Raw genomic sequence first — 13,454 nt, 5'->3', positions numbered from 1 at the left:
CCAAACCTATATCTGTCCATCTATCTGTAATCTCACTAAAAGGTTCAGTCCTTGGAAACATTCACAAGTCGAACATTTTTACCGCTTGAATCCTTAAGAACTACGAAAAAGGGTTGTTGTCCCATTGTCTTGATTTCAATTATGAATGGAACTCGAATATTCTGAGAATACACGAATTATTGCTTTTATATATGCTACAGAAAGCAGCTTAGGGAAGCAAATGTTTCATCTTGGAAGAAACCAAGAAACTTGTATCAGAAACATGATGAGTTTGACGTTTCTTGATATGAGAAATGAAGAAAAGGGCCCCAGTTTCATCAATCACCTAATAAAACCAATGGGAGGACTGATGTTTGTGAAGGTTATTTTTACTGGACCAACCTGTTCTTGCTCGAACCAGACTCTTTAAGGCACGGTTGCGTTTAGTCCCAATTGCTTTGCTAAGTTATTCACTAGAGTCCATGTTCCAAGTAATGGAACAGCAGAATCCTGATCCCCACCATCGATTGCAAATGAAAAATCAAACCGATGTCATCATTGTTCATTATACATAGCCTCTCAAGTGATATACACAATTCCGAAGAATGCCATTTCTTTGTCTACCTGTAAACTAAGATGTGGATTCCTGACTTCACTAACTCCCCCAAAATCGAAACGATGGATATCTCCAGAATTTGCATTTCATATCTGAGGACACTGTAGGAGACCAAAATCATGAGGGAATTCTGACGAAGAAGCCTGACTTGAGATGAGGAACCCAAGTCAAAGAACGAAGGCTAGTCAATTGAAAGTTTGGGAGAAACCACGTCATAAATGGACTTGTAGATAATCTAGAGTCACCTAAATCGATTAATGTTAGGAAGAACCTATTGTATAGTCCTATTAACGCAACAAGGATATGAGGAATCTTGTCCGGAAATCGGGAAATGTGGATATACTTTGACAAGACATTGAGATTACTCATGATGCCATTTGGCCATAAAATTGTGCCCCTAAAAAATGAAGTTTCAAGGAGATAAGTCGATCCTTAGTCGCTGCAAACTGTCCACGAGGAGATTCCAACCAGCCGAGCATGTAGAACCTCCTGCACTTCTTTCCTATTCAAGTACTTGACGGTTTCATCTTCTATACATACATCTATCTTCTCTAAGAAACTGTCGACAAACAAACATCAACAGTGACATCGTAGGTGTCAATATATCTGCTTATTTCTCTTGATGCTTCGCTGGCAACGCAAGAGCAGACAGGGGTGATGGTGCTGCTCTGTGCCTATCGTGTTCAAACTTTCATAGGTTGCATCTGATATCAATCCGTGAGACCAAAAAAATTCAGCCCGTGAGTTGAAATCGGTGTTGAACTTGAGAAGCGGATTTCCTATCTGCAACGAGCACGAGATTTGTTCATCTCAGTAGATATCAATACAATGTATGTGAGATGCTAATTCAAGTTTGCAGACTTTCCAGTCAAACTCACAGCAATTCCCTTCAAATTGAACAACTTGGACTGCACGATGAGCATTGCAAGTTGTGGAACATAATGACCTGGTTAGAGTGAAATTAGATAGAAGGTCAAATTCTGCACTCATGGAACTTCTGATCCATTCAACCATGCAAAGTCGTTCACAAAATCTTAATCACTAGTTCACCTGCATAGCTCCCTCCTGTAATGAATAAATCACTCTCTTTGTATTCTGGGAATTTTTTGAACCAGTTATGGAGGAATGCAAGATTGTCTTTTGCTGAAATGTGGAAGCATTGTTTAGCTGGTACTAATACTTAATTTCCACTTCACATTGCCTCTGTAAATCATCACTGCACTTTAGTTTGTTAAAAATATATTGCAATTTGCAAGGAAAAGAACCTGTCACCTTGTCATCGACATAGTTATAACAAGAAGTATTGACAGAGTAGAAGAAACCAACTCTTGCGGGAGATTCCAGGTGCAACATGTTCGCTTCTGCAAATAAATCGAAAAATGCAAGAATTAGCCAATTACAGAATCTTCGAAGTTGGAACCACATCACAGCCAATGGGATCAATCTCACATTCACCCTTGAAAATGATATATCTGATACAAGATCGGATTCAGTTTCCTATTGATTTAAGCTTTAGCGAAGGGAGACAACTAAAGAACATGTCTTTAAGCTGCTAGAGCTATAGGATTAATTTTCCCCCCTCCTTTTTTATGGGAATTATGTTCACCTTTATTCCGGCTATAGTCATTTTTCAGGAGTACATCTCCACTGGGCTTGAATGGTCCATGTTCACAGAACGCGCCAACTCCAATGAATGAACAACCGGGGCCTGCAAAGAGTCAACCCAACACACAAGCAAACTCCAGCGGTTTTCATCATGCTCATTTCATTTCTCACCATCACTCACTCGAATTCAGCTCAGATGGTTTTACCTCCGTTGAGCCAAAGCCCGAGAGGCTTCGAAGCCAGGTCGGCTTTGACTTCAACGAAGTAATAGACGAGAGCTCTCTGTTGCTTCTCATCCACGGCGATGTACCCTGCGTACTGGCCGAAGCTGACCTTGGGCTGTCCCGGCAAGCTGATGATTTTGTCAGCATCTGAGATGGTGTTCAGTGTCGAGCTTGAGCACATTCGGGTTAGTTTTACACTGAGTGTTGCTGCGATAAGCCATGGCACTAGTTGCGGATGCATCACGAGCGAGAGAGAGACAGAGGGAGAGGGAGTAAAGAAAATGCCAACGGAACAAAGTGGAGAATATTTGGGTGGAAACGTAAAGTTTGACTAGTTTGCTCAATTCTCGAATGTCACAATTATATATATTTACATTACTCTTTTGTTTTGCATCTTTGTTTCCGGGAAGACCCTTTTATTTTTTTTATATACTTTTTCTCATTGATCAAGTCAGTGGTTATGAGGATACGCCTATGATTTTTTGTCAAGAGGAGCTAAGACTTTTATGCAACGTCCATATGATATGACATGACTTGTTACCGTAGCGTCTTGCATAGATGCGAGAGGCAGCTACCTTGCGTTAGATGGGAAATGATTTTTTTTTTCCTTTGGTGAAATAGAAAGCAAGTTGTCGCAACCAATTTTTTCGGAGGTGTGAACCACCTAGGGTTTTGGCTAATGGATTGTTAAGCCTAGACTTAACTCGGGCTCTCCCAAGCCCATACCATTCGCGACTTAGGTTCGAATTCTTAACATGCAAATTGATTTTATTTAGGAGTCGCCACTAATCAGTTTATGGTAGGTCGATTAGACACCTAAGTAAAATAATGGGAGAATTACCTTACTCCTACGAACCGAGACTAAGGGTAGATGGGACTTGATTACATTAGATTTCTCTAATGCCTTTTCGGTACCATTCTTTTTATTTTCAAAAATGTTTGGCAATTGAATTAATTTTAAATAAACTTCCTAACATGTGAGGTGATCATACATGTGCGCATACCACCAATTTAACACTCAAGAAAGCAAATGAATAAATGATGCAGAACTTACCTCAAAGCAACGAAAGCATCTCGCAATGTTAATTTAGAATTCACATCGGCAGTCCTAAATATGATTTCTAATTAACACGCAATTTTTGTCTTGTTTTCACTTAATTAATGAAAATCATGCAATATGCGATGCATGCCACTAATTTAACATGAAATGATATGACATGGCAACATGACTTAGCTATATGACCTAAGCAATATGACATAACTAAGCATGTAATCTATCCTAAGCATGAGATGATTTATTCTAAATAATTTTTTTTTGTATTTTCTATGAGATTCGAAATTAAAGAAATGCAACATTTAAATATGCAATCTAAATTAATCTAATGACCTAATTCTAATGACGGGCAATTTCTAATTAAATGCACCTAACAAAAATCATTAAATGACGTGCATTGTATGAAACTAATTCTATATGACGTGCACATGATTTTTATTTTCCTAATAAGCATGCAATCTATTTAGGAGAAATTATCTAAACAATAATATGCAATCTTAGTATGCAATGACGTGCAAAGAATGCCCTAATTCTATATGACATATGCATATGACATTTTTTTATTAAAAAAATGCAATCTATCCTAGAAATTGCAACTAATTTATCCTAAGACAAATTTTATGAAATTTCAAATGATCTAGCTAAATTAAGATTCTATCTAATTTAAACTAGGATTAAGTCATATTAAATCCTAATTAAAACTAAGACATTATCTAAATCTAAAATGCCATTTATCTTAAAAAAGATGATCTAAATTTAAAATGAAGCATGCAATTCTAATCTAATATGCACAATGATTTTTTTATGGGTTTTTTAAATTAATTTCGAAATTTAAGTTTTCACATAATTAACATGCAATTCAAATAAAAAACTAACAACCTAAATGATTGCACTTTCTTTTTTTGGATTTTTTATTTAAAAATTCATAATAAGATTGCAATCCTAAATATGCAAGATGACAACAAACCTAATCCTAATTAAGATTTTTTTTTTTTGATTTTTTATTTTTATGAAAATAAGATTTGACTCAACCAACTTGACGATAGCAAATCAAATAAAAGATAAGATTGATATCCAAAATTGGCGAACCATATCTCGCGCATGAGATCGGGTAGACCAATTTTAATTTTAAATCGCGAATCAAATCTCGGGCTTGAGATTGGATTGTCGATTTTTATAAGGGATTGCGAGTCGGATTTCGGGCGCGAAAATCGGACTGTCAATCCCTAGCTTGATAGACTATTTCATATTGGGATATCAATAATATATCAAGGAACAATTCCACTAAAACATAATATTAAAAAAAGGTAAAATAAAAGAAAAGAAAACCACCTAATCAGATTTTCTTTTTCTTTTTCTGTTTTTCTTCTTTTCTTTCAAACTTCACGTCCGTGCGGCCGGCCACCGGGGCCCGGTAAGGGCGTCGCGGTCGGGTCTCCGGCGAAGGTCCGGCGAGGGGCAGCGGCGTTGCGAGCAGGGTCTCCGTGGGTGCTGATCGCGGTGGTCGTCGGGCTGCGGCGTCGATTGGGGCCGCGGGAGCGACGGGTCGCGGCGTCGATTGGGCGTGAAGAAGCTCGGCGTCCAAGGGCGCGCGGGTCGGTCGATCGGCAGATCGAGCGGTGGCGAGACGCGGCACAGAGAGGCTCGGTGAGCGTGGCGGACGGACCCCGGCGCTGAACTCGGGCGTCGTGGGCGAGGTCTCGAGGCCGGCAGACGCAGCAAGTCGCGGCCGATCGCGAATCAAGCGGGAGTAACGACGTCCCGGTTGCAGCGGTGGAGCTTCGGGCGAAGGCGAGCGAAACGGCGTCGCGGGCGTCGGTGGTGAACTCGCTTGGTGCGAGACGCAGCCGGCGCGCGCTTGCGCAGGACGGAGTCGCGCTGGGCCGAGGCGCGACGAGTGCCGGTCGCCCGAGACCCGGTTGTTGCGGATCGAGCAGACCGCCGTTGGGCTCTCGGAACAGCTACACGGGTGCGGTGAACGCGGTAGTCGCTTGGTGAGGCGGAGTAGCTCGGGTGGTCACGGATGGAGCAGCAACGCGGGGGCAGCAAACTTAGAGAGATGATGAACGGTAGGGGTCAAATCACTCCCTTTTTTCTGCTTTTCCGCTCTCCTCTCGTCTCTTCCCGTCACTCTCCCCTCTCTCACGGCAATGCTCTCTCTAACTTTTCCTTTTCCTGCAGTTTGTCAGGAAAAAGAAAAGAGAAAGAAACCCTCTTTTTGCTGAAGATGGACGAGGAAGAAAACCTTTCTCTCTCGTTTACTTGACTTTTTTTTTTTACCGAAGAGAAAAAAACCCCTTTTAAACCTCTCACACGCACGGCTTTTATAGGAAAAGGAATTGATTTTCAAATTATACTTCGAATCAATCTTCGTAAATCTTTTCACAAAATTCATCCCATATTGATAAGGATTCGAGATCAAGATGAAATTTTTTCTAAATCCAAATCTTTCAAGGCCAAATCGCAATATTTTTTTAACCATCTGCCCTATCTAAAAAAAATTCATATCCCGATTGAAATTTCAAAAATTAATTTTCCCACGAGATAATGTTCGATCATTAAAAATATGGGCCTGGGCCGACTTGCTCGTTTCATGGGCTTAATCCAACTAATTTGAAACCATCCGCCTTCCGTCCAATAAAATGCAAAAAATGCAAAATAAATGCAAATATAAATCTATGTGCTATGCAATTAATAAAAATTAACCCATAATTTCCTATGTAATAAATGAATAAACTAAATCGTCAAAATTTAGGTGTCAATTTTTGCCCCTCTTTGAAGGTGAGCTCGAAGAGGTTGCCTTCAAAGATAATTTGAGACCTAAATTTTGGTTATGTGTATGCAATGGATGATTTTTTTCGGAAAATGAATTCCATTCTTTAATGCAATTTATATGATGCATGGAAATGCTAATGCAAATGATAGATGAACCTACTCGAAATAACTAACCTTCGAGGAGGATAGAGTAATTCGAGGTAGGTGTTACTTGTCCAGACCCGTACCATTCTATGGTCGCCTAGAATAATAACATGACTTTGTGAAGATGCTGCTTTCCCAGGACCCGTACCATTCTACGGTCGCCCAGTATAGCAAAAATGAGCTGCTTTCTCAGGACCCGTACCATTCTACGGTCGCCCAATACGGCAGAAATATTTTGTAAGGAACTCTGCTTTCCCAGGACCCGTACCATTCTACGGTCGCCTAAACGGGGATTCATTTTCCAGGACCCGTACCATTCTACGGTCGCCTGAATAGGGAAATAGGTTTTGTCTAGGACCCGTACCATTCTACGGTCGCCTAAACGAGGTTTTGCTTGGTTAGGACCCGAACCATTCTTCTGGTCGCCCACCTTGCAATGTAAGTCAAGCGACCAGACCCGAACCGTTCTTCGGTTGCCTTAATCGATTGAATCGAGGAAAATATTTGGGGGACAACTCGGCCGAGTGTCGGTGTTTTCAAAAGGGACTCGGGCTATGACAAAGCACGCCAGGTCAATATAACCGGACATCGAGGCTACAAAAGCACGCCGAGTCAATAAAGAAGGACTCGGGCTACGAAAGCACGCCAAAGTCAATATAAAGGACACCGGCTACAAAAGCATGCCGGGTCGATAAAGAGGGACTCGGGCTACGAAAGCACGCCAGTCAAGAAAGAGACATCGGGCTACGGAAGCACGCCGAGTCAATGAAAATGACTCTAGGCTACGAAAGCACGCTGTGTCAATATGAAGGACACCGGGCTACAAAAGCATGCCGGGTCTATTAAAGGGACTCAGGCTACAAAAGCACACCAGGTCAAGAACCCAGGCTACGAAGCACGCCGGGTCTATTAAAGGCGACATCGGGCTATGGAAGCACGCCGAGTCGATGAAAATGACTCTGGGCTACGAAAGCATGCCGGGTCAATATAATTGGACAACTTGACCAAGTCAAGTGTCGATGTACTTGAGAGAGAATACCGCACAATGACAAGTATTTTAGAGTATGGTAGAGATATACTTACCTGATGATATCTCTGATTCTTGGGGATATGTCTTTTTGGAATTTGGATATCCTGTGGAGGTCTTTCACCTCCTGGTGGAGGTTTCTCATCTTCTAATATCATGAAACACTCTGAAAGGAACTTGAATTACTTGTCAGACATGAATTAGAGCAAAAGCTGATATGCATTCATCAAAGAGATAGACAATCTAAGCTACTCTAGAATGCACATTTCAAAATTCAGTGAGGTTTTCATCAATTCAATCGGGGTTTATGCATAATGACCTTTGCATCACCCAAATTTCCACTTTGGAGAGAATTATCATTTAAGACAATCTTCACTCATGACATGGATTTCTTAAGAATACTAAATGAGAGACTTTCGGTTAGAAAGGACTTTCACTCACTCTCATTTAGAATGGTTATGAGAATCACTCAATTTTATCATATCGACATGGGTCCAAGTATTCTCGCAAGCGGTACGATCTTACCAATCTGAGAGGTCTTTAACAAGGACCATAATGTGGCTTGGTCAACGGCTTAACAAAATGACTCTTTGAGTCAAAGCTATTGAATGATCTGTTTTGTAATCATCTCCGGGTTTACAAGTCAAGAACCCTGCAAAATGAAAAAGAAATAATCTTGCTCGCACTTCTTCGAGCGATGCTTATAAACATATGAACTCTTACGTTAATTCAAATGCCCTAATCTGAAGAGACTTTGTAAGGGACGTAACGTAGGTTGGGTTCATGGGTTGAGAAATGAAAGGATCATTAGGCTCAAAATGTGTGTAAAAGGTGTGAATTGATGATCATCTTGGCATTGCCACCAGTTTTCTTTTTTCACCATTGGGGACCGTCTTCATGAAATGCCCCATTGATTGCAAAAACTCAGCATTTGAGTTCTTTGACTATTGCTCCATCATGATTCAATTCTTGCAATTGACAGTCACCTATCTTAACTTTTTTTATCTATGGGCATTGACTTTGCTTTTACCAAGCACACCACTTTTTATGCCCATAACTCTCATGCATTTTTTCACTTCTTTTCATGGGCATTGGCCTTGCTTTTACCAGGCACACTGCTTTTTCATGCCCCTTAATTATATTTTGAATTCAATTCTTGCGCACAATGCATGCATCAAGCAATTACACTTTGAATGGCACTTGAACTTTCAAAGGTCCTCATCTAGCTTTTGCCTTGCCCCAGTGTGGGGGATGATCACCAACTGGGTTTAATGTGAAATGAATTCATAGGCTCAAGTGGGCTATGCAAAGGATATAAGTGTATGAGATAGAGAAAGAAATGCTCTTCATCATCCTAAGGCACTTAAATTAACACATGAATTCAATGTAATAGCATGACTTGAAGATTGATGCAAGTGAGAGCAAGAAAATTTCAATTCATTTTCCTCACCTCATGATGCCATTCGATCTCTTAGTTGCCCCGATGTGGGGTGATTCTTGACAGGGGTGATTTGAAAAGAATATCCATAAGTGTATGGGCTCAAAAGGGTTAAGCAACGGATCACCTGTAGTGTTTGGGATAGAGATATGAATTGCCTCTCATCATTTCGGTTGCCGTACCTTTGCGAGAGAACTCTTTACCTTATGGATATGAACCTTCCTACACTCATCTCACAAGTGTATGAACATGGGACTGTGTATAGGATAGGGTTTGCCTTTCATCATCCCAACTCATCTCATTTAGTATGCTTAATCAATTCCACATCATTCATTAAATTAGTCCATCTTGATATTCTTTAGTGGAATTGATGGATAAAACATATAAGAGTCAACATGCAAAACCCTTTTTTAAAAAGAACTCAACAGCTTTAAGCATGTCAACTTCAAACAGTTTTCTATACTGCAAAATGGTTTTAATCATTCATTCAAGGATTCCTCTACAATGGGAATTGCCTCAACAGTTGATGTCTTTGGATTGTCCCTATCATTCAAGACTGAAAATCCACTTTTGACCCTGCACAAGAGAATGTGCATCAGGATAATACTATGCAACATCAAAGTAAATTCAAATTGCACATCCATTTTGGCTCGAGTTGAGACTTTATCCCAATCGGATCACTACCAAAATCTGTTACATCCCAAATTGGTCATCTCCTCCACCAGGGAATGATGGTCATCTTTTATTTGCCCCAAATCTTTTTCATTACAAGTGCGCTCTAAACCTGTTGATCACAAGTCAAGTTTATGATTATTGAGACTTGATACGCCATTCTCAGATGTCCCTTGTCATAAAGTTATAGAATCATGTTTTGAGACAAGAAGCAAATGAGTCAGACAAACAAACAAGTTTAATCTGCTACAAGCTTTGGGAAAATGTTTTTTTTTTTTTGTTTTATTTCATTTTTTACAATGAAATGCTTTTTTTTTTTGTTTTTGAAAAGGTTTTGGGAGGAAACATGAAAAGTCCAGCCCTCGGGATTTCTCCGTGGATGATATTTTCTTTTTCATGGTTGGATATCGTCATTGACTGGTTTGGTATACTCCATGTCCTCAAAATTGAAATAAAATTGTAATTTCATTGAATAAAATCAAATGAATTACATTATTGGAATGGAAAATGCAAACAAACCAAACCCTAAAAGTAAAAGCGATAATTGAAATTTCAAAAGCAAAGAATCCTAAGCAAAACTTGAAATCCTAGGAGATAAGCACTTCTTCACTCGGTGACAGCGTTTGCGCCTTCATCGGTGGTTGGGCAGAGGATTTTCTGATTCTGCTGAAAGAGAATGCCTTTGTATCCAAGAGATCTTGAACCTTATGCTTCAAAACATAGCAATCATCGTAGAGTGACCAATCTCTCCCATGTGATAGTCACACTTCTTGGAGGGATTATATGCGGGATAACACTCGGATTTGGTCGCTTCGGCTCAGTAGAGAGTAATCCCTTCTTTTGGAGAACAGGCAAAACTTTGGATAGGGGTCCAGGAAGAGGTGTAAGCTGCCTCCTAACATTACGTCGTTGACCCGAGAACTGATATCCTCCACCTTGTTGCTCAGTAGAAATCTTAATTACCGGAGCGCGATTAGATGTATCACGATTCGGTTGAGAGTAGGCCATATTAATCTCGGCTTCGGGGTCCCTCTCCTTCTTGGTAGAAAACCTCTTGTTAGATGGCTCGTAAACCACCCTTCTCTTATCCCCATCTCGATTTGTTCTCCTACGGGAATAAGCCGATTGAAGCTTTCGACGTATGTACTGGCCATTCATTTGCGAAACTCGGACGGAAGGGTTTTCACGAATAACTTCATCAGCTCCTTGTTGGTAGGCTCGTGGAGTAATTTGAGCCGCCAAGTTCCTCCATCTCACAGCATATTCTTTAAATGATTCGCTCCTTTTCTTTTCCATCCGCTCCAGGTCTTCTCGGGAAGGCGCGATGTCCATGTTGAACTTGTATTGTTTGAGGAATGCGTCAGCTACTTCATTCCAAGTGTCGAGCAGGTTCACATTTTTCATCACGTACCAGTTTAATGCGGGTCCAGTCAAACTTGCATGGAATGATTGGATCATGAGGGGCTCGTTTTTTACGTGCTGGGCCATGCGCACATGGTACATCTGCAGATGAGATTTTGGGCAAGATGTGCCATCATACTTCTCAAACTCTGGCATTTTGAACTTGCTCGGCATTTTGTCCTTCTCATAGACCGAGAGGTCGAACGGGAGGACATTTGTGACTCTGCACTGTCTCATTTTCTCCTCCAGCTTCGCAACACGCTCATCCTGATCTGTCTTGGGAACGCTGTCAAGCTTGGCCTTTCCAACAATGACTGGGTCATCTTCCAGCTCGGGCATGTCGTCGTCAATCGTTTGAACCTTGTCTGCTTGCTTCGGGATAACTACTTCAGGAAGAGCAGGTGCAGCTGTTGGATTCGCTCGGAGGAATTGGAGTTGATCCGTCACAAGTTGTAAAGAGGCGAGTACTTGTTGGAGTTGAGTCTCCACAGCGGAGACATGATCACGCATTTCGGTTTGTTCGGCCATTCTAGCTCTTAATCGTGTGATGATGGGCGAACGTGACGGATCCGTTATCACCTAAGGTAAATGGAGATATGTAAGAACGAGGTATACTGAGAAAACAGATCCATGACAACAATCTATTTTTTTTCCATTTTTCTCATTTATTCATGAAAAGTTCTTCCAAGAAGGGCATTTCCTAAAAATGGACTAGGAAAATAAAGATAGACACCCTAAAAAGACCAAATTTCATAAACAAGATGATCCTTGCATGGATTATTTCTGAGGGCATCCCTTCTTTTCCCTAGCAATTTCTCATTTCATTTCCAATTGACAAATGAATTAGATCAAACGACTAACCTAGATTGTCATGGACGGACCGAAAGTAAATTGCATAGTATAGGGATAGAAGACTTACTTCACCAAGGAAAATCAATGGCAATCACATAGACATGCGCATGATAAGTGGCTCGATTTCTACTCTATAAGGCTTATCAAAGTGGAGCCACAAGGATGATCGGACTAGCCACGGGCTTGTGGACTATGTCGGGTCCTCATGACTTCAGCTTGGTCAAAGAGCCGACCCGGGTTGTGACATCCTGAAATTCGACCCCGTTTCGATAAAGTGAAATGGGCATTTCGTCAACGTGTTTACGGTCCTTTTTCTCTGAGCTGATCACTCACGAGTTAACTAACCTATTGAGTGAAGCCGTTAAGGGACGTATCTGCAGTAAAATCCCTGAAAGCTACTCAATTGGTTGGATTGGACTAAAATCACGTCTGATCGATTTTTAACCACGAAATTGAACTCGATTTCGGGAATCGAATTTTAAGCGCGTCATAATTCCTTTTTAGGACCTTGTCTCATCGTTCGTCAATTTATTGACGAGTCTGAAATTTCAATAAAGAAATTATCGGAGGAAGAATTGAAGACCAAAGAAAATAGAAATAATGTTATTATTTAATTTCTTTTCTCTCTCTCTCTCCCTTTTCTCTCTTTTTCTCTCTCTTCTCTCTCCTCTCCTCCCCCTTCGTGCGAGCACCCCACCGACCAAATCCCCTTGCCAAATTCAATTTGGCTTCTCTCTCTTTCTTTTTCACTTTGACTTTTCAAACCTCTTCTTCTTTCTCACTTATCTCTTCTTCTCTCTCCTCTTTCTTCTCCCCCAACCCCACGTGACCGACTCCTTCTCTCTCGACATTCTCTCTCTCCTTTGCTGTTGAACCGAACCAGAAGCGGACAGAAGTGGAGGAGCTCGCCGAAGCCGTCGCCGCCCGTCCCGCCGCTCGCGCTCGCACGCCCCGCGTCCGCCGCTCGCCGTCGTGCACCGCCTGCCCTCTCCTCCGCCCAGGCGCCCCTTCCCCGCGCGAGACAGGCCGTTCGGCCTCTGTACAGCTCGGTTCCGCCCCGACCAGCCGTCTCCGGCCACCACCTACCTCCGTTCGGCCACCTCGCAGCTCCCCAGCGTCCCCCTCACCTTCCGCCGGCCTTCCCTTGCCGTTTTGGCCGCCGGATCTGCTCCGACCAGCCAAGGGCAGAAACCCACGAAATGGGTTTCCGGCTGGTTCGGGCTCGTTTTGGGCCGTTTCCGGGCCCGGATCCGCGAGTCGCTTTGGGAAGTTTTGTTCCTCGCGTCGCCCTCGTCGGATTGATCCGATTTGCGCGCGATTTGGTGAGTAATCTCACTAATCTTGGATTAGTTGGCTAATTATGCTTAAGGTTGGTTTAGTTTTAATTAATTATGTTTAGGTTGTTAGATTAGAATAAATTAGCAATTATTAGTCAATTGTGATGTGATTTAGATAAATTGATTGCGCAATTAACAAGTAGACGTGGTCTACTATTTATTGGAAGTATCTCGGGAATTTTCCGACCCTAATTGGGCTTCAATTTGGCGATTCGGGCCTAAGTGTGATTTTTGGCATTTAAATATTATTTTTGGAATTAAATTAATTATTTATTTATTTTCCGAAAATTCAACTGAGATGGTCGGAACCGGAATTTTATGCTGGTGACT

General features: G+C 41.5%; 1 pseudogene; it reads right to left on the bottom strand.

Moving 5' to 3' along the window:
* Nucleotides 1-405: 405 nt before the first annotated feature.
* LOC104414370 lies at nucleotides 406-2,605 on the bottom strand (annotated as a pseudogene).
* Nucleotides 2,606-13,454: the final 10,849 nt, after the last annotated feature.

This window comes from Eucalyptus grandis, chromosome 1 (assembly GCF_016545825.1).
Source record: "Eucalyptus grandis isolate ANBG69807.140 chromosome 1, ASM1654582v1, whole genome shotgun sequence".
Lineage (NCBI taxonomy): Eukaryota > Viridiplantae > Streptophyta > Magnoliopsida > Myrtales > Myrtaceae > Eucalyptus > Eucalyptus grandis.
Note: the sequence above shows the minus strand (reverse complement) of the source record. Positions and strands in the feature narration are given on the sequence as shown.